At 43.4% G+C, this 26,068-nt stretch overlaps 1 pseudogene; it reads left to right on the top strand.

The window, feature by feature from the left end:
* The first annotated feature begins 21,152 nt into the window (after positions 1-21,152).
* Positions 21,153-25,714, top strand: LOC147305218 (tonsoku-like protein; annotated as a pseudogene).
* Positions 25,715-26,068: the final 354 nt, after the last annotated feature.

The following is a 26,068-nucleotide window of genomic DNA, read 5'->3' on the forward strand; positions in this document are numbered from 1 at the left end:
GTGGCCTCCTGCCTCGTCTCTCTCTGCAGAAAGAAGGCGCTCTGCTCTCCCCGCAGGACCAGCTACTGGCCGTCCTGCACACAAATGAAGAGGTGAGGTGACACTGAGGAGAGCCAGAAGTGACCATACTTGGACCACAGACAATTTAAAAGATGCTGAAGACTACCATGATTGGTTGATGAAGTCTGATCACGAGTGTTTAAGACAAATGTTGTCACCGTTGCTATCTTGGATTTAAAAAAAACAAAACAACCCACAGTGACAAGAGGACGGCTATGACTGTGAAACAGCTTGCATGTCAGCCAGTGAGCATACTCCTTTTCTTAGGCAAAGTATGGCCCAAATTCATAAAATAGACTTTCTCATAGACACAGAGGTCTTTTCATTAAATCACTGATAGAAGGAATGGAGGTTCTAGGTCCTTCCACAATGACTTCATCTTTCTTACCCAGATGAGGCGTGCAGGTTTTAGACTGTATGATTCTGGTAAGAAGGTGAAGGGCTGATTATGTTAACAAGCTGCCTGAGAAACTACAATCTGAGAAACTGTAAAGATTAGAACCATTTCTATTACCAGACTGGATGCTGACTTGCTTTTGGAGCCAGCTTCCAGAAGACACTGAAGGAATCACAGTTTTTGGGATTGAATCCTTGGCTTCACTTTCCCGCACCAGTGCAGGATAACTGATGGGTTTGTGTTGTGGGTTCTGGCTGACGTTTGCTCGTGGGGATCTCCCTCCTCTCCCTGAGCGATACAAGAAGGCCTGTCAAAGTCTAGCAGTGGGTGAGCAACACAGAGGAAATGCATTATAAAACGGACACATGTGCATTCTTGTATTCTGTTATGAAGTACCATCTCTTTCTACCTGTAGATGAGAACAAGCGTGTCTCCCGGCTATGTGAGGTTCGGGACCGGGGTTCCTCCGTGTCAGGACTCCAAATGTCTCAGTTTGGCCGCCTCTTCCCTCAGCCCGCTCCTCCGTGCCCTAAAACTTCAGGCCAGCCTCACGGAGCTGCGAATTTCTGGAAACCGTATGTATGACGACCTTCTCCCTGAGCTGATTGCCACAACGCTCACCATGCCTCGTCTGCAGCTGCTGGACATTTCTGCCAACTGCATTACAGGGGACGGCCTGGAGAAGGCTGTAAATGCTTTAAAGGGACAGAGTGCACCTGCATTCCCGGTAAGGGCCTCAGCTAGCCAATAGTGGCAGCTCCAGGTTTACCATCTAACCTGTATTTAAGTACCTCTGGTCTTAATAACTACCTTAGATCTTAATAACAAGCTAACCTGATTCATATCAATGATATCTGTCAGAGAGAATTGGCTCTCGTGATCATTTGCTTTTTCTGCTCGTTTCCACTCAAAGTGCCTGGAGGAGCTGGACCTCAGTATGAACCCACTGGGGGACGGCGTGTCTGAGTCTCTGTCCTGTCTGCTGTCCTGCTGCCCTGTGCTAGCCAAGCGGTCTCTGCAGGTCTCACTGCTCATTTCCTTCAGCAGCATCGACTGCTGCTAGCCAGCGCGCTCACAGGTGACTCTCTAACAAGCAGCTGACTGAAGCCTTAAGCTTCACTGAACTCCCATCCATAAGCAAAACTGCAACTAACTTTACATCTTCTGAACGTTCAGGCACAGGCCATTTGAAAGCAGTGTGCCTGTCCCTCAATCCCCTGGGCTCCACCGGCTTTGAGCTGGTGTTAAAGACTCTGCCCCTCCACTGCCTCACACACGTGGACCTGTCAGCTGTCTGCAGAGGGCCTGCTGATTACCCGGCACTGGAACACCTCGCCAAAGTCCTGTCACAGGTGTGCACGCAAAAATCATGCAATGTCATTTATTGTCGAAAGATATAATTGTGCAATCAGGTTAAGACTTTTGTGTTTTTGCAGGACGAGTGCTCTCTGACCCACCTCAGCCTGGCTGCAAATGGGCTGACAGACAGCAGTGTAGCTACCTTGGCGAGGTGTGTGTGTGTGTGTGTGTGTGAGGGCGTCATTTCTACGGCTCAGTTATTACTCATGTTAGTGGGGCTTTGCCTTTGTTTAAATTGTCACTCTTTACTGGCCTGTTGGACTTTTTCTTATTATTTCACAGGTGCCTCTCGTCGTGTCCCACACTGGTGAGTCTGAATCTGTCAGGAAATCCGTCTGTTACATCAGTGGGACTTCACAACATCCTGGCGTCTGTCAGAGAGGCCCGTCGACCACTGACACTTCTAAACCTCGAAGGTATGTCTGAACTTGGAGATACTCCATGGAGTTCCTTTTTTTTTCTAAAGCTATTCTTAGATTCACCGTTTCACACTAATTCACAATTTGGATTTCTTTGATGTTTTTATCACCTGTGCAAAGTTGTACTTGGCAACAGTTTCTTTCTTGCTATCAGTGCGTTTCCTTTTGACGCATTTCTAAGTTTGAACATTTAGTATGTATGCACAGAGGTGTTACATGATGATTACACACACAGACATTACAATATAGAAGTGTGGTTTAAAGATTTAAAAAAAAGATTAGCTGTGAATTAATTTTCCATTTTATGGAGCAGAAAACATTGCTGAATGCTAGCTAACAGGCTACATTTGGATGTCAAATATTTATAGGGGGGAAAATGGAAATTATGGATATGAAATAAAATGATTCTTTGTTGCTTAACCTGCAGGTTGTCAGGTCTCTGGCCCCTGGGAGAGTCAAGACCTGGACAGTTTGTCAGAGCTGGTCCAGGATATCCGTCTTTGCTCTCAGACCCTCAACAAGCTGGACCGACAGACCTTGAAGCAGAGCTGGGACAGGACTCAGTCACACGGACACTTTCTCGACCGAAACTCCAAGTGCCTCCTCTCTGCCACCTCTACTTGAGGGTGGCAGGTGTGTTCATAATAAATAATTAATAATGAATTATTAATTTCCTAATAATTCATAATAAAAGTGGTCATTTTTATAAACATTTTGTTTAATGAGGCTACACCAAAAAGAAACAAGATAAAAACAAAATAAAGTGACATGGCGTCCACCGACAGTCTGTGGATAGCTTGTGTTTTATGCATTTTTGTCTGCCTTATTTATACATGTAAAGCTCTGTATCTGTATAAAGAGTTTGTGTTAGTGTGTGAGAGGTTTTGTGTCACAATGGTCCTGTTTTGTAGGATTTGATTTAAAAAAACAAACATAATTAAAGTAACCAACGATGCTATACGTTGACATCGTTCTTTCACTGTAAGACAAAGCAGGCTATGGTGAATAATCACAGCGATTTTCAGCTCTGAAGAAATCTATCTAGGAGCTATGACAGTGTAAAGACACCCTGCAATTTTAAATGTGTGGCGACATTTGAATGAGGCGCGTACCAGTAGAGGGAGCCAACGCACCACGAATGGTACACAGCCACAGATGCGCTTTGTGCAATGTATTTGTGACATGCAGGAGTGTCCGCAAAGAAATGTGGATAAGTTGTAAATCAAAAGCTAAAGAGCTCATTCTTGCACTGTTTTGATCAGAACACACGTGGGAATGTTCAAGTGTTGAGAATTTGTAATTATAAAGTGAATTAGGGAACGATATTAGATACTGCCACTGGCTAGATTTCAACCTGGGTCTCTCGCTCCCAAAGCGCGTTCTCTACGCCGCGGCCTGCCCTATAATATATTTCAAGCGTTTACCACAACTGAGAGGTGAAAACTGCCGTTTCTTCGTCTTACAAAATGTTCTGTAACTCCAAAAGTACACGGACTGTCGACATCATTCTTTCACTGTAACAATCAGCAGGCTTTAATAAAAAAGGAAGAAAAAAAAAATCAAGGCGGTTTTCAGGTCTCTAAAGAAAAATACATCTAGGAGATATGAGGAGTTGAAAACGCCTCTGTTACAGAATTTCAGCTGTCATTTTCACTCAAGTCTCCATAGACTTTGAATGTGGACATTTTTTAACTGTGTTGCTTCGAGGCCATTTGCGAGAAAACGGCAACTCCTACAATAATGACAGTGCCATTTTGTTAAAGGCAAGAAAAATACCTACATTTTGATGTATAATTTGTGTTAATGAAGGCAAAATTGAGCGTTTGTTCGGACATGAAGAAGAGATTGAGAAAGCGACAATGCATGGTGTGTTTGGCGTCCATAGCAACCATAACAACCAATATTGATTGATGGAAGAGATTTTGAGACAGGGGTAAAAAAAAAAAGGCAGAGAGAGCCCATTCTGTAGGCTCGCCTGTAGGCTTCTAGCAAGCGTAGCAAGTGAATTTCAGAGCCAGGGATTTTTTTTTTTTTTTTTTTTTGTGTCCCCAGCAGATGGTCCGCATGGGATTCGAACCACTGCCCTCTGTCCTCAATCTCTGCCATAGGGCCTGTCACGTTCCCATGAGCCACTCGGCGGCCCGGAATGACAGGGCAAAAGTGCTATATTTAAAGTGCACACCTGCGCAGCCGCACCCCAATTTTCGGCTCTTTTTCATTAGCTGGACACCAGGCCTTATCTAGTCAGCCGTTCCAACCACATCCCTGCCAATGTGTGCCTACGTCAAGCCGCATACAAGTGTAACGCTCACAATTTTCTGCTATCACTCTAAGGCAACTTAAGTGTTAGTGACGTCACACCTATGCGCCACTGCCCTCTGTGGAGAATGGGAGAAATGTGCTTGCACCTCAACCTATGGACTCAGACGGACATTCAATCATCATCTTCCTCACTCAAGGTAACCTTATGGCTTGTAGGAACACTGCACGTGTATGATAAGACTGTAGCCGTTCAACCGGCCCTCGTAAGGTTGCTGAAGACAGTGAACACCGTGGAATTCTCAGTATCACTGTGGCCCTGGGTTTTTCCACTGTCCTGCTAAGTGCTTATGTAATTGTAACCAACATAGGAGAGAGACGTAACATCGTGGAAGAGACATAAAGTGAGTAAAAACGATCTAAATGCATTTAGAATATATTTAGAACTACAAATTACACTTTTCTTAGCAATTATTGTTTTTTATGTCAAGCTTCAAGCTAGCTTCTTTATTGGGGCTTGGGACCAGCAAAAGTGACCCGAAATTTGGTCTTTAAGTCTGGTCATTAGCATGTCTGGACCCAAACTACACTGCAGGTCCCAAAGTCAAATGATCACTGAGAGTTAAAAATCTGTCTGAAGTTAGAAGTTAGCAGAGAGTTAGCTCGCTAGTTTCCGTCTAAATATAATATACCAGGTTCTGACTGAGGGATTTCTAAAACAAATTAAAAGGCACAGCTCTGCTATCACTTCTGACATACATGAAGACAGGAAAGTAAGCAGCAGTGATGTTTGTAGGGTTACTGAAGTTTGGCTAGCTGGTATATAGTGATGTGCTATGTGACTAGCGAAACAGCTATGTTAGCATAACATTAACACAGTGATGAAGGGGAACTTTTTTCCACTGGATAAGAATTAAGGTGAGGGTTCCCGATGGTTAGGGACAAATGCAGTGGCATGGCAGGATGCTGTAAACGGACCAAACTTCAGTCAAGAGAACAACTGAGATAATCCATCCACATACAGGTTAGTCATTAATGTGCTGCTGCATTGCCTGGGCTGTAGTTACATGGTAAGGTTTTAAAAACTGAGCTTTAAAATGAATAGTTGTAATAAAAACTGAGAGAGGCCGACAGTGATCACTTACTTTTTGTAAGGGGCTTGTTGAGATTAAATAGAACAAGTTACAAAGCATTAAAACATGTTAAAAACACAACAGCCTTATTAAACGCAGAGTAGTTTGGGCCCAGAAGTAGGATTGATCACGTCATCACTTAAAGACCGGATAGACACATGGTGGAGTTACTTTGTTGTGTTTGTGTGTGTTTTTAAGTAGTTTTAAACTTTGTGATCCACAACAGGTAACAGTAAAAGATGAACATTTTTAAGCATAATGCTGTTACCAAACTACATTAATGGCCCAAAAACAGACCATAGAAAAAACCGTGGCTATGTGAAAAAAAATGATGACAACTAGTCCTAATTCAGGCTAATTGTTTTTTTGTTTTTTTGTTTTGTTTTTTTCCGACATCCCTCCACACACACAGGCTGTGCTGGCTCACAGAAAGAGTGGGTCATCAACATTATCAGGCAGCTGGTGTTCATAGCAAGCCTCACCAGACAGCTTCAGTCCATATCGGATGTACAGGATGGAGTTAAGGCTCTGCAAGGACATCTGATTTGTAAGTTTGCTTTTTACCACACTCATCTGGGCCAAGAGTAGAGGAAACTGCCTTATCTTCTGCAGCTGGAATTCAAAACAAGTATTTGAACTCGGACACGGCCTGCAGATTAGACTGGGTTTGTTTGGTTTTTCTTTTTCGTGCTTTTCCCACTTTTCTAGCTTGTTGTGCCCTTTTTCTTTCAGGATCTGCAGTTTCCTCCCTGTCCAGTAGAGGCCTCTCTCAGAGAAAGAACAGCTTGGGGATGCAGATGATGACGATTGGAGATCAGACACACCGCCCCCACCTCTCCTTATCCATGCTTAGGTCAGAAGTGGAATGCTCTTTTGCTGTTTGTTAGTTACGGATGGAGTAACACTAACTAAGGAAATACACACAACACAGTGATTGTGAATAAGTCACTCCAAGTGTGAAAAGGTGATAGTCAGAGTGAGACTACACATGAATTATTCAGGAAATGCACACTCAGTGAGAGAATAACTATAATTCAGTGTCACTAGGGGATATAACTTGAAGATGATGTGTCTTCATTTCTGATTCATTTTGAACAGTGATGAATGTGGAAGTAAATGAGCGCGAGCTGATCAAAACGGGCGAGCTGTTTTTACATATTTCTGCAGCCTGGATGCCGTGGGCTTTGTCCAGGAGTAAAAGATGACATCGCCCATTTCGGATCTTATATATAGTTATACCTTGGTGTTTTGTAGCATCACCTGACAAACTTTTACTTTCCTGATGTTTAGACTTTCTGATCCCTCCACAGACTCTGCTTTGTCTTTCTACAAAGAGTTGACGACATTAAATACAGATGTTTTAACAGTGCTTGAATGTTTTATTTTGTTTACTCTAGCCTCCAACTCAAACTTTGGTTGCTCCTATGCCCACGTCACTTCCTCCACCAATCAGAATGAGGGTCCGGGTTCAGGAAGACGTCTTCCTGATCCCAGTTCCACAAAGGTCGGTGAAAAGTTTTAAGTTTGAGCAGTACATAAAAATAAATCCCAATCTGATTGGTATAGTGTTTTTTTGTTGTTGTTGTTGTTTTGTTTTTAATTTCTGTTTAATCGCCGGTCATTGCTCTGCATCCCAGTGAGGCCAACTCCTGCTCTGTGTCGTGGCTGTGTGAGCAGGCAGCTCAGCGTTACTACCAGAAATGTGGCCTCCTGCCTCGTCTCTCTCTGCAGAAAGAAGGCGCTCTGCTCTCCCCGCAGGACCAGCTACTGGCCGTCCTGCACACAAATGAAGAGGTGAGGTGACACTGAGGAGAGCCAGAAGTGACCATACTTGGACCACAGACAATTTAAAAGATGCTGAAGACTACCATGATTGGTTGATGAAGTCTGATCACGAGTGTTTAAGACAAATGTTGTCACCGTTGCTATCTTGGATTTAAAAAAAACAAAACAACCCACAGTGACAAGAGGACGGCTATGACTGTGAAACAGCTTGCATGTCAGCCAGTGAGCATACTCCTTTTCTTAGGCAAAGTATGGCCCAAATTCATAAAATAGACTTTCTCATAGACACAGAGGTCTTTTCATTAAATCACTGATAGAAGGAATGGAGGTTCTAGGTCCTTCCACAATGACTTCATCTTTCTTACCCAGATGAGGCGTGCAGGTTTTAGACTGTATGATTCTGGTAAGAAGGTGAAGGGCTGATTATGTTAACAAGCTGCCTGAGAAACTACAATCTGAGAAACTGTAAAGATTAGAACCATTTCTATTACCAGACTGGATGCTGACTTGCTTTTGGAGCCAGCTTCCAGAAGACACTGAAGGAATCACAGTTTTTGGGATTGAATCCTTGGCTTCACTTTCCCGCACCAGTGCAGGATAACTGATGGGTTTGTGTTGTGGGTTCTGGCTGACGTTTGCTCGTGGGGATCTCCCTCCTCTCCCTGAGCGATACAAGAAGGCCTGTCAAAGTCTAGCAGTGGGTGAGCAACACAGAGGAAATGCATTATAAAACGGACACATGTGCATTCTTGTATTCTGTTATGAAGTACCATCTCTTTCTACCTGTAGATGAGAACAAGCGTGTCTCCCGGCTATGTGAGGTTCGGGACCGGGGTTCCTCCGTGTCAGGACTCCAAATGTCTCAGTTTGGCCGCCTCTTCCCTCAGCCCGCTCCTCCGTGCCCTAAAACTTCAGGCCAGCCTCACGGAGCTGCGAATTTCTGGAAACCGTATGTATGACGACCTTCTCCCTGAGCTGATTGCCACAACGCTCACCATGCCTCGTCTGCAGCTGCTGGACATTTCTGCCAACTGCATTACAGGGGACGGCCTGGAGAAGGCTGTAAATGCTTTAAAGGGACAGAGTGCACCTGCATTCCCGGTAAGGGCCTCAGCTAGCCAATAGTGGCAGCTCCAGGTTTACCATCTAACCTGTATTTAAGTACCTCTGGTCTTAATAACTACCTTAGATCTTAATAACAAGCTAACCTGATTCATATCAATGATATCTGTCAGAGAGAATTGGCTCTCGTGATCATTTGCTTTTTCTGCTCGTTTCCACTCAAAGTGCCTGGAGGAGCTGGACCTCAGTATGAACCCACTGGGGGACGGCGTGTCTGAGTCTCTGTCCTGTCTGCTGTCCTGCTGCCCTGTGCTAGCCAAGCGGTCTCTGCAGGTCTCACTGCTCATTTCCTTCAGCAGCATCGACTGCTGCTAGCCAGCGCGCTCACAGGTGACTCTCTAACAAGCAGCTGACTGAAGCCTTAAGCTTCACTGAACTCCCATCCATAAGCAAAACTGCAACTAACTTTACATCTTCTGAACGTTCAGGCACAGGCCATTTGAAAGCAGTGTGCCTGTCCCTCAATCCCCTGGGCTCCACCGGCTTTGAGCTGGTGTTAAAGACTCTGCCCCTCCACTGCCTCACACACGTGGACCTGTCAGCTGTCTGCAGAGGGCCTGCTGATTACCCGGCACTGGAACACCTCGCCAAAGTCCTGTCACAGGTGTGCACGCAAAAATCATGCAATGTCATTTATTGTCGAAAGATATAATTGTGCAATCAGGTTAAGACTTTTGTGTTTTTGCAGGACGAGTGCTCTCTGACCCACCTCAGCCTGGCTGCAAATGGGCTGACAGACAGCAGTGTAGCTACCTTGGCGAGGTGTGTGTGTGTGTGTGTGTGTGAGGGCGTCATTTCTACGGCTCAGTTATTACTCATGTTAGTGGGGCTTTGCCTTTGTTTAAATTGTCACTCTTTACTGGCCTGTTGGACTTTTTCTTATTATTTCACAGGTGCCTCTCGTCGTGTCCCACACTGGTGAGTCTGAATCTGTCAGGAAATCCGTCTGTTACATCAGTGGGACTTCACAACATCCTGGCGTCTGTCAGAGAGGCCCGTCGACCACTGACACTTCTAAACCTCGAAGGTATGTCTGAACTTGGAGATACTCCATGGAGTTCCTTTTTTTTTCTAAAGCTATTCTTAGATTCACCGTTTCACACTAATTCACAATTTGGATTTCTTTGATGTTTTTATCACCTGTGCAAAGTTGTACTTGGCAACAGTTTCTTTCTTGCTATCAGTGCGTTTCCTTTTGACGCATTTCTAAGTTTGAACATTTAGTATGTATGCACAGAGGTGTTACATGATGATTACACACACAGACATTACAATATAGAAGTGTGGTTTAAAGATTTAAAAAAAAGATTAGCTGTGAATTAATTTTCCATTTTATGGAGCAGAAAACATTGCTGAATGCTAGCTAACAGGCTACATTTGGATGTCAAATATTTATAGGGGGGAAAATGGAAATTATGGATATGAAATAAAATGATTCTTTGTTGCTTAACCTGCAGGTTGTCAGGTCTCTGGCCCCTGGGAGAGTCAAGACCTGGACAGTTTGTCAGAGCTGGTCCAGGATATCCGTCTTTGCTCTCAGACCCTCAACAAGCTGGACCGACAGACCTTGAAGCAGAGCTGGGACAGGACTCAGTCACACGGACACTTTCTCGACCGAAACTCCAAGTGCCTCCTCTCTGCCACCTCTACTTGAGGGTGGCAGGTGTGTTCATAATAAATAATTAATAATGAATTATTAATTTCCTAATAATTCATAATAAAAGTGGTCATTTTTATAAACATTTTGTTTAATGAGGCTACACCAAAAAGAAACAAGATAAAAACAAAATAAAGTGACATGGCGTCCACCGACAGTCTGTGGATAGCTTGTGTTTTATGCATTTTTGTCTGCCTTATTTATACATGTAAAGCTCTGTATCTGTATAAAGAGTTTGTGTTAGTGTGTGAGAGGTTTTGTGTCACAATGGTCCTGTTTTGTAGGATTTGATTTAAAAAAACAAACATAATTAAAGTAACCAACGATGCTATACGTTGACATCGTTCTTTCACTGTAAGACAAAGCAGGCTATGGTGAATAATCACAGCGATTTTCAGCTCTGAAGAAATCTATCTAGGAGCTATGACAGTGTAAAGACACCCTGCAATTTTAAATGTGTGGCGACATTTGAATGAGGCGCGTACCAGTAGAGGGAGCCAACGCACCACGAATGGTACACAGCCACAGATGCGCTTTGTGCAATGTATTTGTGACATGCAGGAGTGTCCGCAAAGAAATGTGGATAAGTTGTAAATCAAAAGCTAAAGAGCTCATTCTTGCACTGTTTTGATCAGAACACACGTGGGAATGTTCAAGTGTTGAGAATTTGTAATTATAAAGTGAATTAGGGAAGGATATTAGATACTGCCACTGGCTAGATTTCAACCTGGGTCTCTCGCTCCCAAAGCGCGTTCTCTACGCCGCGGCCTGCCCTATAATATATTTCAAGCGTTTACCACAACTGAGAGGTGAAAACTGCCGTTTCTTCGTCTTACAAAATGTTCTGTAACTCCAAAAGTACACGGACTGTCGACATCATTCTTTCACTGTAACAATCAGCAGGCTTTAATAAAAAAGGAAGAAAAAAAAAATCAAGGCGGTTTTCAGGTCTCTAAAGAAAAATACATCTAGGAGATATGAGGAGTTGAAAACGCCTCTGTTACAGAATTTCAGCTGTCATTTTCACTCAAGTCTCCATAGACTTTGAATGTGGACATTTTTTAACTGTGTTGCTTCGAGGCCATTTGCGAGAAAACGGCAACTCCTACAATAATGACAGTGCCATTTTGTTAAAGGCAAGAAAAATACCTACATTTTGATGTATAATTTGTGTTAATGAAGGCAAAATTGAGCGTTTGTTCGGACATGAAGAAGAGATTGAGAAAGCGACAATGCATGGTGTGTTTGGCGTCCATAGCAACCATAACAACCAATATTGATTGATGGAAGAGATTTTGAGACAGGGGTAAAAAAAAAAAGGCAGAGAGAGCCCATTCTGTAGGCTCGCCTGTAGGCTTCTAGCAAGCGTAGCAAGTGAATTTCAGAGCCAGGGATTTTTTTTTTTTTTTTTTTTTTTTTTTTTTTTTGTGTCCCCAGCAGATGGTCCGCATGGGATTCGAACCACTGCCCTCTGTCCTCAATCTCTGCCATAGGGCCTGTCACGTTCCCATGAGCCACTCGGCGGCCCGGAATGACAGGGCAAAAGTGCTATATTTAAAGTGCACACCTGCGCAGCCGCACCCCAATTTTCGGCTCTTTTTCATTAGCTGGACACCAGGCCTTATCTAGTCAGCCGTTCCAACCACATCCCTGCCAATGTGTGCCTACGTCAAGCCGCATACAAGTGTAACGCTCACAATTTTCTGCTATCACTCTAAGGCAACTTAAGTGTTAGTGACGTCACACCTATGCGCCACTGCCCTCTGTGGAGAATGGGAGAAATGTGCTTGCACCTCAACCTATGGACTCAGACGGACATTCAATCATCATCTTCCTCACTCAAGGTAACCTTATGGCTTGTAGGAACACTGCACGTGTATGATAAGACTGTAGCCGTTCAACCGGCCCTTGTAAGGTTGCTGAAGACAGTGAACACCGTGGAATTCTCAGTATCACTGTGGCCCTGGGTTTTTCCACTGTCCTGCTAAGTGCTTATGTAATTGTAACCAACATAGGAGAGAGACGTAACATCGTGGAAGAGACATAAAGTGAGTAAAAACGATCTAAATGCATTTAGAATATATTTAGAACTACAAATTACACTTTTCTTAGCAATTATTGTTTTTTATGTCAAGCTTCAAGCTAGCTTCTTTATTGGGGCTTGGGACCAGCAAAAGTGACCCGAAATTTGGTCTTTAAGTCTGGTCATTAGCATGTCTGGACCCAAACTACACTGCAGGTCCCAAAGTCAAATGATCACTGAGAGTTAAAAATCTGTCTGAAGTTAGAAGTTAGCAGAGAGTTAGCTCGCTAGTTTCCGTCTAAATATAATATACCAGGTTCTGACTGAGGGATTTCTAAAACAAATTAAAAGGCACAGCTCTGCTATCACTTCTGACATACATGAAGACAGGAAAGTAAGCAGCAGTGATGTTTGTAGGGTTACTGAAGTTTGGCTAGCTGGTATATAGTGATGTGCTATGTGACTAGCGAAACAGCTATGTTAGCATAACATTAACACAGTGATGAAGGGGAACTTTTTTCCACTGGATAAGAATTAAGGTGAGGGTTCCCGATGGTTAGGGACAAATGCAGTGGCATGGCAGGATGCTGTAAACGGACCAAACTTCAGTCAAGAGAACAACTGAGATAATCCATCCACATACAGGTTAGTCATTAATGTGCTGCTGCATTGCCTGGGCTGTAGTTACATGGTAAGGTTTTAAAAACTGAGCTTTAAAATGAATAGTTGTAATAAAAACTGAGAGAGGCCGACAGTGATCACTTACTTTTTGTAAGGGGCTTGTTGAGATTAAATAGAACAAGTTACAAAGCATTAAAACATGTTAAAAACACAACAGCCTTATTAAACGCAGAGTAGTTTGGGCCCAGAAGTAGGATTGATCACGTCATCACTTAAAGACCGGATAGACACATGGTGGAGTTACTTTGTTGTGTTTGTGTGTGTTTTTAAGTAGTTTTAAACTTTGTGATCCACAACAGGTAACAGTAAAAGATGAACATTTTTAAGCATAATGCTGTTACCAAACTACATTAATGGCCCAAAAACAGACCATAGAAAAAACCGTGGCTATGTGAAAAAAAATGATGACAACTAGTCCTAATTCAGGCTAATTGTTTTTTTGTTTTTTTGTTTTGTTTTTTTCCGACATCCCTCCACACACACAGGCTGTGCTGGCTCACAGAAAGAGTGGGTCATCAACATTATCAGGCAGCTGGTGTTCATAGCAAGCCTCACCAGACAGCTTCAGTCCATATCGGATGTACAGGATGGAGTTAAGGCTCTGCAAGGACATCTGATTTGTAAGTTTGCTTTTTACCACACTCATCTGGGCCAAGAGTAGAGGAAACTGCCTTATCTTCTGCAGCTGGAATTCAAAACAAGTATTTGAACTCGGACACGGCCTGCAGATTAGACTGGGTTTGTTTGGTTTTTCTTTTTCGTGCTTTTCCCACTTTTCTAGCTTGTTGTGCCCTTTTTCTTTCAGGATCTGCAGTTTCCTCCCTGTCCAGTAGAGGCCTCTCTCAGAGAAAGAACAGCTTGGGGATGCAGATGATGACGATTGGAGATCAGACACACCGCCCCCACCTCTCCTTATCCATGCTTAGGTCAGAAGTGGAATGCTCTTTTGCTGTTTGTTAGTTACGGATGGAGTAACACTAACTAAGGAAATACACACAACACAGTGATTGTGAATAAGTCACTCCAAGTGTGAAAAGGTGATAGTCAGAGTGAGACTACACATGAATTATTCAGGAAATGCACACTCAGTGAGAGAATAACTATAATTCAGTGTCACTAGGGGATATAACTTGAAGATGATGTGTCTTCATTTCTGATTCATTTTGAACAGTGATGAATGTGGAAGTAAATGAGCGCGAGCTGATCAAAACGGGCGAGCTGTTTTTACATATTTCTGCAGCCTGGATGCCGTGGGCTTTGTCCAGGAGTAAAAGATGACATCGCCCATTTCGGATCTTATATATAGTTATACCTTGGTGTTTTGTAGCATCACCTGACAAACTTTTACTTTCCTGATGTTTAGACTTTCTGATCCCTCCACAGACTCTGCTTTGTCTTTCTACAAAGAGTTGACGACATTAAATACAGATGTTTTAACAGTGCTTGAATGTTTTATTTTGTTTACTCTAGCCTCCAACTCAAACTTTGGTTGCTCCTATGCCCACGTCACTTCCTCCACCAATCAGAATGAGGGTCCGGGTTCAGGAAGACGTCTTCCTGATCCCAGTTCCACAAAGGTCGGTGAAAAGTTTTAAGTTTGAGCAGTACATAAAAATAAATCCCAATCTGATTGGTATAGTGTTTTTTTGTTGTTGTTGTTGTTTTGTTTTTAATTTCTGTTTAATCGCCGGTCATTGCTCTGCATCCCAGTGAGGCCAACTCCTGCTCTGTGTCGTGGCTGTGTGAGCAGGCAGCTCAGCGTTACTACCAGAAATGTGGCCTCCTGCCTCGTCTCTCTCTGCAGAAAGAAGGCGCTCTGCTCTCCCCGCAGGACCAGCTACTGGCCGTCCTGCACACAAATGAAGAGGTGAGGTGACACTGAGGAGAGCCAGAAGTGACCATACTTGGACCACAGACAATTTAAAAGATGCTGAAGACTACCATGATTGGTTGATGAAGTCTGATCACGAGTGTTTAAGACAAATGTTGTCACCGTTGCTATCTTGGATTTAAAAAAAACAAAACAACCCACAGTGACAAGAGGACGGCTATGACTGTGAAACAGCTTGCATGTCAGCCAGTGAGCATACTCCTTTTCTTAGGCAAAGTATGGCCCAAATTCATAAAATAGACTTTCTCATAGACACAGAGGTCTTTTCATTAAATCACTGATAGAAGGAATGGAGGTTCTAGGTCCTTCCACAATGACTTCATCTTTCTTACCCAGATGAGGCGTGCAGGTTTTAGACTGTATGATTCTGGTAAGAAGGTGAAGGGCTGATTATGTTAACAAGCTGCCTGAGAAACTACAATCTGAGAAACTGTAAAGATTAGAACCATTTCTATTACCAGACTGGATGCTGACTTGCTTTTGGAGCCAGCTTCCAGAAGACACTGAAGGAATCACAGTTTTTGGGATTGAATCCTTGGCTTCACTTTCCCGCACCAGTGCAGGATAACTGATGGGTTTGTGTTGTGGGTTCTGGCTGACGTTTGCTCGTGGGGATCTCCCTCCTCTCCCTGAGCGATACAAGAAGGCCTGTCAAAGTCTAGCAGTGGGTGAGCAACACAGAGGAAATGCATTATAAAACGGACACATGTGCATTCTTGTATTCTGTTATGAAGTACCATCTCTTTCTACCTGTAGATGAGAACAAGCGTGTCTCCCGGCTATGTGAGGTTCGGGACCGGGGTTCCTCCGTGTCAGGACTCCAAATGTCTCAGTTTGGCCGCCTCTTCCCTCAGCCCGCTCCTCCGTGCCCTAAAACTTCAGGCCAGCCTCACGGAGCTGCGAATTTCTGGAAACCGTATGTATGACGACCTTCTCCCTGAGCTGATTGCCACAACGCTCACCATGCCTCGTCTGCAGCTGCTGGACATTTCTGCCAACTGCATTACAGGGGACGGCCTGGAGAAGGCTGTAAATGCTTTAAAGGGACAGAGTGCACCTGCATTCCCGGTAAGGGCCTCAGCTAGCCAATAGTGGCAGCTCCAGGTTTACCATCTAACCTGTATTTAAGTACCTCTGGTCTTAATAACTACCTTAGATCTTAATAACAAGCTAACCTGATTCATATCAATGATATCTGTCAGAGAGAATTGGCTCTCGTGATCATTTGCTTTTTCTGCTCGTTTCCACTCAAAGTGCCTGGAGGAGCTGGACCTCAGTATGAACCCACTGGGGGACGGCGTGTCTGAGTCTCTGTCCTGTCTGCTGTCCTGCTGCCCTGTGCTAGCCAAGCGGTCTCTGCAGGTCTCACTGCTCATTTCCTTCAGCAGCATCGACTGCTGCTAGCCAGCGCGCTCACAGGTGACTCTCTAACAAGCAGCTGACTGAAGCCTTAAGCTTCACTGAACTCCCATCCATAAGCAAAACTGCAACTAACTTTACATCTTCTGAACGTTCAGGCACAGGCCATTTGAAAGCAGTGTGCCTGTCCCTCAATCCCCTGGGCTCCACCGGCTTTGAGCTGGTGTTAAAGACTCTGCCCCTCCACTGCCTCACACACGTGGACCTGTCAGCTGTCTGCAGAGGGCCTGCTGATTACCCGGCACTGGAACACCTCGCCAAAGTCCTGTCACAGGTGTGCACGCAAAAATCATGCAATGTCATTTATTGTCGAAAGATATAATTGTGCAATCAGGTTAAGACTTTTGTGTTTTTGCAGGACGAGTGCTCTCTGACCCACCTCAGCCTGGCTGCAAATGGGCTGACAGACAGCAGTGTAGCTACCTTGGCGAGGTGTGTGTGTGTGTGTGTGTGTGAGGGCGTCATTTCTACGGCTCAGTTATTACTCATGTTAGTGGGGCTTTGCCTTTGTTTAAATTGTCACTCTTTACTGGCCTGTTGGACTTTTTCTTATTATTTCACAGGTGCCTCTCGTCGTGTCCCACACTGGTGAGTCTGAATCTGTCAGGAAATCCGTCTGTTACATCAGTGGGACTTCACAACATCCTGGCGTCTGTCAGAGAGGCCCGTCGACCACTGACACTTCTAAACCTCGAAGGTATGTCTGAACTTGGAGATACTCCATGGAGTTCCTTTTTTTTTCTAAAGCTATTCTTAGATTCACCGTTTCACACTAATTCACAATTTGGATTTCTTTGATGTTTTTATCACCTGTGCAAAGTTGTACTTGGCAACAGTTTCTTTCTTGCTATCAGTGCGTTTCCTTTTGACGCATTTCTAAGTTTGAACATTTAGTATGTATGCACAGAGGTGTTACATGATGATTACACACACAGACATTACAATATAGAAGTGTGGTTTAAAGATTTAAAAAAAAGATTAGCTGTGAATTAATTTTCCATTTTATGGAGCAGAAAACATTGCTGAATGCTAGCTAACAGGCTACATTTGGATGTCAAATATTTATAGGGGGGAAAATGGAAATTATGGATATGAAATAAAATGATTCTTTGTTGCTTAACCTGCAGGTTGTCAGGTCTCTGGCCCCTGGGAGAGTCAAGACCTGGACAGTTTGTCAGAGCTGGTCCAGGATATCCGTCTTTGCTCTCAGACCCTCAACAAGCTGGACCGACAGACCTTGAAGCAGAGCTGGGACAGGACTCAGTCACACGGACACTTTCTCGACCGAAACTCCAAGTGCCTCCTCTCTGCCACCTCTACTTGAGGGTGGCAGGTGTGTTCATAATAAATAATTAATAATGAATTATTAATTTCCTAATAATTCATAATAAAAGTGGTCATTTTTATAAACATTTTGTTTAATGAGGCTACACCAAAAAGAAACAAGATAAAAACAAAATAAAGTGACATGGCGTCCACCGACAGTCTGTGGATAGCTTGTGTTTTATGCATTTTTGTCTGCCTTATTTATACATGTAAAGCTCTGTATCTGTATAAAGAGTTTGTGTTAGTGTGTGAGAGGTTTTGTGTCACAATGGTCCTGTTTTGTAGGATTTGATTTAAAAAAACAAACATAATTAAAGTAACCAACGATGCTATACGTTGACATCGTTCTTTCACTGTAAGACAAAGCAGGCTATGGTGAATAATCACAGCGATTTTCAGCTCTGAAGAAATCTATCTAGGAGCTATGACAGTGTAAAGACACCCTGCAATTTTAAATGTGTGGCGACATTTGAATGAGGCGCGTACCAGTAGAGGGAGCCAACGCACCACGAATGGTACACAGCCACAGATGCGCTTTGTGCAATGTATTTGTGACATGCAGGAGTGTCCGCAAAGAAATGTGGATAAGTTGTAAATCAAAAGCTAAAGAGCTCATTCTTGCACTGTTTTGATCAGAACACACGTGGGAATGTTCAAGTGTTGAGAATTTGTAATTATAAAGTGAATTAGGGAAGGATATTAGATACTGCCACTGGCTAGATTTCAACCTGGGTCTCTCGCTCCCAAAGCGCGTTCTCTACGCCGCGGCCTGCCCTATAATATATTTCAAGCGTTTACCACAACTGAGAGGTGAAAACTGCCGTTTCTTCGTCTTACAAAATGTTCTGTAACTCCAAAAGTACACGGACTGTCGACATCATTCTTTCACTGTAACAATCAGCAGGCTTTAATAAAAAAGGAAGAAAAAAAAAATCAAGGCGGTTTTCAGGTCTCTAAAGAAAAATACATCTAGGAGATATGAGGAGTTGAAAACGCCTCTGTTACAGAATTTCAGCTGTCATTTTCACTCAAGTCTCCATAGACTTTGAATGTGGACATTTTTTAACTGTGTTGCTTCGAGGCCATTTGCGAGAAAACGGCAACTCCTACAATAATGACAGTGCCATTTTGTTAAAGGCAAGAAAAATACCTACATTTTGATGTATAATTTGTGTTAATGAAGGCAAAATTGAGCGTTTGTTCGGACATGAAGAAGAGATTGAGAAAGCGACAATGCATGGTGTGTTTGGCGTCCATAGCAACCATAACAACCAATATTGATTGATGGAAGAGATTTTGAGACAGGGGTAAAAAAAAAAAGGCAGAGAGAGCCCATTCTGTAGGCTCGCCTGTAGGCTTCTAGCAAGCGTAGCAAGTGAATTTCAGAGCCAGGGATTTTTTTTTTTTTTTTTTTTTTTTTTTTTTTTTGTGTCCCCAGCAGATGGTCCGCATGGGATTCGAACCACTGCCCTCTGTCCTCAATCTCTGCCATAGGGCCTGTCACGTTCCCATGAGCCACTCGGCGGCCCGGAATGACAGGGCAAAAGTGCTATATTTAAAGTGCACACCTGCGCAGCCGCACCCCAATTTTCGGCTCTTTTTCATTAGCTGGACACCAGGCCTTATCTAGTCAGCCGTTCCAACCACATCCCTGCCAATGTGTGCCTACGTCAAGCCGCATACAAGTGTAACGCTCACAATTTTCTGCTATCACTCTAAGGCAACTTAAGTGTTAGTGACGTCACACCTATGCGCCACTGCCCTCTGTGGAGAATGGGAGAAATGTGCTTGCACCTCAACCTATGGACTCAGACGGACATTCAATCATCATCTTCCTCACTCAAGGTAACCTTATGGCTTGTAGGAACACTGCACGTGTATGATAAGACTGTAGCCGTTCAACCGGCCCTCGTAAGGTTGCTGAAGACAGTGAACACCGTGGAATTCTCAGTATCACTGTGGCCCTGGGTTTTTCCACTGTCCTGCTAAGTGCTTATGTAATTGTAACCAACATAGGAGAGAGACGTAACATCGTGGAAGAGACATAAAGTGAGTAAAAACGATCTAAATGCATTTAGAATATATTTAGAACTACAAATTACACTTTTCTTAGCAATTATTGTTTTTTATGTCAAGCTTCAAGCTAGCTTCTTTATTGGGGCTTGGGACCAGCAAAAGTGACCCGAAATTTGGTCTTTAAGTCTGGTCATTAGCATGTCTGGACCCAAACTACACTGCAGGTCCCAAAGTCAAATGATCACTGAGAGTTAAAAATCTGTCTGAAGTTAGAAGTTAGCAGAGAGTTAGCTCGCTAGTTTCCGTCTAAATATAATATACCAGGTTCTGACTGAGGGATTTCTAAAACAAATTAAAAGGCACAGCTCTGCTATCACTTCTGACATACATGAAGACAGGAAAGTAAGCAGCAGTGATGTTTGTAGGGTTACTGAAGTTTGGCTAGCTGGTATATAGTGATGTGCTATGTGACTAGCGAAACAGCTATGTTAGCATAACATTAACACAGTGATGAAGGGGAACTTTTTTCCACTGGATAAGAATTAAGGTGAGGGTTCCCGATGGTTAGGGACAAATGCAGTGGCATGGCAGGATGCTGTAAACGGACCAAACTTCAGTCAAGAGAACAACTGAGATAATCCATCCACATACAGGTTAGTCATTAATGTGCTGCTGCATTGCCTGGGCTGTAGTTACATGGTAAGGTTTTAAAAACTGAGCTTTAAAATGAATAGTTGTAATAAAAACTGAGAGAGGCCGACAGTGATCACTTACTTTTTGTAAGGGGCTTGTTGAGATTAAATAGAACAAGTTACAAAGCATTAAAACATGTTAAAAACACAACAGCCTTATTAAACGCAGAGTAGTTTGGGCCCAGAAGTAGGATTGATCACGTCATCACTTAAAGACCGGATAGACACATGGTGGAGTTACTTTGTTGTGTTTGTGTGTGTTTTTAAGTAGTTTTAAACTTTGTGATCCACAACAGGTAACAGTAAAAGATGAACATTTTTAAGCATAATGCTGTTACCAAACTACATTAATGGCCCAAAAACAGACCATAGAAAAAACCGTGGCTATGTGAAAAAAAATGATGACAACTAGTCCTAATTCAGGCTAATTGTTTTTTTGTTTTTTTGTTTTGTTTTTTTCCGACATCCCTCCACACACACAGGCTGTGCTGGCTCACAGAAAGAGTGGGTCATCAACATTATCAGGCAGCTGGTGTTCATAGCAAGCCTCACCAGACAGCTTCAGTCCATATCGGATGTACAGGATGGAGTTAAGGCTCTGCAAGGACATCTGATTTGTAAGTTTGCTTTTTACCACACTCATCTGGGCCAAGAGTAGAGGAAACTGCCTTATCTTCTGCAGCTGGAATTCAAAACAAGTATTTGAACTCGGACACGGCCTGCAGATTAGACTGGGTTTGTTTGGTTTTTCTTTTTCGTGCTTTTCCCACTTTTCTAGCTTGTTGTGCCCTTTTTCTTTCAGGATCTGCAGTTTCCTCCCTGTCCAGTAGAGGCCTCTCTCAGAGAAAGAACAGCTTGGGGATGCAGATGATGACGATTGGAGATCAGACACACCGCCCCCACCTCTCCTTATCCATGCTTAGGTCAGAAGTGGAATGCTCTTTTGCTGTTTGTTAGTTACGGATGGAGTAACACTAACTAAGGAAATACACACAACACAGTGATTGTGAATAAGTCACTCCAAGTGTGAAAAGGTGATAGTCAGAGTGAGACTACACATGAATTATTCAGGAAATGCACACTCAGTGAGAGAATAACTATAATTCAGTGTCACTAGGGGATATAACTTGAAGATGATGTGTCTTCATTTCTGATTCATTTTGAACAGTGATGAATGTGGAAGTAAATGAGCGCGAGCTGATCAAAACGGGCGAGCTGTTTTTACATATTTCTGCAGCCTGGATGCCGTGGGCTTTGTCCAGGAGTAAAAGATGACATCGCCCATTTCGGATCTTATATATAGTTATACCTTGGTGTTTTGTAGCATCACCTGACAAACTTTTACTTTCCTGATGTTTAGACTTTCTGATCCCTCCACAGACTCTGCTTTGTCTTTCTACAAAGAGTTGACGACATTAAATACAGATGTTTTAACAGTGCTTGAATGTTTTATTTTGTTTACTCTAGCCTCCAACTCAAACTTTGGTTGCTCCTATGCCCACGTCACTTCCTCCACCAATCAGAATGAGGGTCCGGGTTCAGGAAGACGTCTTCCTGATCCCAGTTCCACAAAGGTCGGTGAAAAGTTTTAAGTTTGAGCAGTACATAAAAATAAATCCCAATCTGATTGGTATAGTGTTTTTTTGTTGTTGTTGTTGTTTTGTTTTTAATTTCTGTTTAATCGCCGGTCATTGCTCTGCATCCCAGTGAGGCCAACTCCTGCTCTGTGTCGTGGCTGTGTGAGCAGGCAGCTCAGCGTTACTACCAGAAATGTGGCCTCCTGCCTCGTCTCTCTCTGCAGAAAGAAGGCGCTCTGCTCTCCCCGCAGGACCAGCTACTGGCCGTCCTGCACACAAATGAAGAGGTGAGGTGACACTGAGGAGAGCCAGAAGTGACCATACTTGGACCACAGACAATTTAAAAGATGCTGAAGACTACCATGATTGGTTGATGAAGTCTGATCACGAGTGTTTAAGACAAATGTTGTCACCGTTGCTATCTTGGATTTAAAAAAAACAAAACAACCCACAGTGACAAGAGGACGGCTATGACTGTGAAACAGCTTGCATGTCAGCCAGTGAGCATACTCCTTTTCTTAGGCAAAGTATGGCCCAAATTCATAAAATAGACTTTCTCATAGACACAGAGGTCTTTTCATTAAATCACTGATAGAAGGAATGGAGGTTCTAGGTCCTTCCACAATGACTTCATCTTTCTTACCCAGATGAGGCGTGCAGGTTTTAGACTGTATGATTCTGGTAAGAAGGTGAAGGGCTGATTATGTTAACAAGCTGCCTGAGAAACTACAATCTGAGAAACTGTAAAGATTAGAACCATTTCTATTACCAGACTGGATGCTGACTTGCTTTTGGAGCCAGCTTCCAGAAGACACTGAAGGAATCACAGTTTTTGGGATTGAATCCTTGGCTTCACTTTCCCGCACCAGTGCAGGATAACTGATGGGTTTGTGTTGTGGGTTCTGGCTGACGTTTGCTCGTGGGGATCTCCCTCCTCTCCCTGAGCGATACAAGAAGGCCTGTCAAAGTCTAGCAGTGGGTGAGCAACACAGAGGAAATGCATTATAAAACGGACACATGTGCATTCTTGTATTCTGTTATGAAGTACCATCTCTTTCTACCTGTAGATGAGAACAAGCGTGTCTCCCGGCTATGTGAGGTTCGGGACCGGGGTTCCTCCGTGTCAGGACTCCAAATGTCTCAGTTTGGCCGCCTCTTCCCTCAGCCCGCTCCTCCGTGCCCTAAAACTTCAGGCCAGCCTCACGGAGCTGCGAATTTCTGGAAACCGTATGTATGACGACCTTCTCCCTGAGCTGATTGCCACAACGCTCACCATGCCTCGTCTGCAGCTGCTGGACATTTCTGCCAACTGCATTACAGGGGACGGCCTGGAGAAGGCTGTAAATGCTTTAAAGGGACAGAGTGCACCTGCATTCCCGGTAAGGGCCTCAGCTAGCCAATAGTGGCAGCTCCAGGTTTACCATCTAACCTGTATTTAAGTACCTCTGGTCTTAATAACTACCTTAGATCTTAATAACAAGCTAACCTGATTCATATCAATGATATCTGTCAGAGAGAATTGGCTCTCGTGATCATTTGCTTTTTCTGCTCGTTTCCACTCAAAGTGCCTGGAGGAGCTGGACCTCAGTATGAACCCACTGGGGGACGGCGTGTCTGAGTCTCTGTCCTGTCTGCTGTCCTGCTGCCCTGTGCTAGCCAAGCGGTCTCTGCAGGTCTCACTGCTCATTTCCTTCAGCAGCATCGACTGCTGCTAGCCAGCGCGCTCACAGGTGACTCTCTAACAAGCAGCTGACTGAAGCCTTAAGCTTCACTGAACTCCCATCCATAAGCAAAACTGCAACTAACTTTACATCTTCTGAACGTTCAGGCACAGGCCATTTGAAAGCAGTGTGCCTGTCCCTCAATCCCCTGGGCTCCACCGGCTTTGAGCTGGTGTTAAAGACTCTGCCCCTCCACTGCCTCACACACGTGGACCTGTCAGCTGTCTGCAGAGGGCCTGCTGATTACCCGGCACTGGAACACCTCGCCAAAGTCCTGTCACAGGTGTGCACGCAAAAATCATGCAATGTCATTTATTGTCGAAAGATATAATTGTGCAATCAGGTTAAGACTTTTGTGTTTTTGCAGGACGAGTGCTCTCTGACCCACCTCAGCCTGGCTGCAAATGGGCTGACAGACAGCAGTGTAGCTACCTTGGCGAGGTGTGTGTGTGTGTGTGTGTGTGAGGGCGTCATTTCTACGGCTCAGTTATTACTCATGTTAGTGGGGCTTTGCCTTTGTTTAAATTGTCACTCTTTACTGGCCTGTTGGACTTTTTCTTATTATTTCACAGGTGCTTCTCGTCGTGTCCCACACTGGTGAGTCTGAATCTGTCAGGAAATCCGTCTGTTACATCAGTGGGACTTCACAACATCCTGGCGTCTGTCAGAGAGGCCCGTCGACCACTGACACTTCTAAACCTCGAAGGTATGTCTGAACTTGGAGATACTCCATGGAGTTCCTTTTTTTTTCTAAAGCTATTCTTAGATTCACCGTTTCACACTAATTCACAATTTGGATTTCTTTGATGTTTTTATCACCTGTGCAAAGTTGTACTTGGCAACAGTTTCTTTCTTGCTATCAGTGCGTTTCCTTTTGACGCATTTCTAAGTTTGAACATTTAGTATGTATGCACAGAGGTGTTACATGATGATTACACACACAGACATTACAATATAGAAGTGTGGTTTAAAGATTTAAAAAAAAGATTAGCTGTGAATTAATTTTCCATTTTATGGAGCAGAAAACATTGCTGAATGCTAGCTAACAGGCTACATTTGGATGTCAAATATTTATAGGGGGGAAAATGGAAATTATGGATATGAAATAAAATGATTCTTTGTTGCTTAACCTGCAGGTTGTCAGGTCTCTGGCCCCTGGGAGAGTCAAGACCTGGACAGTTTGTCAGAGCTGGTCCAGGATATCCGTCTTTGCTCTCAGACCCTCAACAAGCTGGACCGACAGACCTTGAAGCAGAGCTGGGACAGGACTCAGTCACACGGACACTTTCTCGACCGAAACTCCAAGTGCCTCCTCTCTGCCACCTCTACTTGAGGGTGGCAGGTGTGTTCATAATAAATAATTAATAATGAATTATTAATTTCCTAATAATTCATAATAAAAGTGGTCATTTTTATAAACATTTTGTTTAATGAGGCTACACCAAAAAGAAACAAGATAAAAACAAAATAAAGTGACATGGCGTCCACCGACAGTCTGTGGATAGCTTGTGTTTTATGCATTTTTGTCTGCCTTATTTATACATGTAAAGCTCTGTATCTGTATAAAGAGTTTGTGTTAGTGTGTGAGAGGTTTTGTGTCACAATGGTCCTGTTTTGTAGGATTTGATTTAAAAAAACAAACATAATTAAAGTAACCAACGATGCTATACGTTGACATCGTTCTTTCACTGTAAGACAAAGCAGGCTATGGTGAATAATCACAGCGATTTTCAGCTCTGAAGAAATCTATCTAGGAGCTATGACAGTGTAAAGACACCCTGCAATTTTAAATGTGTGGCGACATTTGAATGAGGCGCGTACCAGTAGAGGGAGCCAACGCACCACGAATGGTACACAGCCACAGATGCGCTTTGTGCAATGTATTTGTGACATGCAGGAGTGTCCGCAAAGAAATGTGGATAAGTTGTAAATCAAAAGCTAAAGAGCTCATTCTTGCACTGTTTTGATCAGAACACACGTGGGAATGTTCAAGTGTTGAGAATTTGTAATTATAAAGTGAATTAGGGAACGATATTAGATACTGCCACTGGCTAGATTTCAACCTGGGTCTCTCGCTCCCAAAGCGCGTTCTCTACGCCGCGGCCTGCCCTATAATATATTTCAAGCGTTTACCACAACTGAGAGGTGAAAACTGCCGTTTCTTCGTCTTACAAAATGTTCTGTAACTCCAAAAGTACACGGACTGTCGACATCATTCTTTCACTGTAACAATCAGCAGGCTTTAATAAAAAAGGAAGAAAAAAAAAATCAAGGCGGTTTTCAGGTCTCTAAAGAAAAATACATCTAGGAGATATGAGGAGTTGAAAACGCCTCTGTTACAGAATTTCAGCTGTCATTTTCACTCAAGTCTCCATAGACTTTGAATGTGGACATTTTTTAACTGTGTTGCTTCGAGGCCATTTGCGAGAAAACGGCAACTCCTACAATAATGACAGTGCCATTTTGTTAAAGGCAAGAAAAATACCTACATTTTGATGTATAATTTGTGTTAATGAAGGCAAAATTGAGCG

This window comes from Aulonocara sp. 'chitande type north' Nkhata Bay, linkage group LG20 (genome assembly GCF_057382095.1).
Source record: "Aulonocara sp. 'chitande type north' Nkhata Bay isolate Kocher_YH1m ecotype deep benthic linkage group LG20, A_spYH_male_GT1.1, whole genome shotgun sequence".
Taxonomy (NCBI): Eukaryota; Metazoa; Chordata; class Actinopteri; order Cichliformes; family Cichlidae; genus Aulonocara; species Aulonocara sp. 'chitande type north' Nkhata Bay.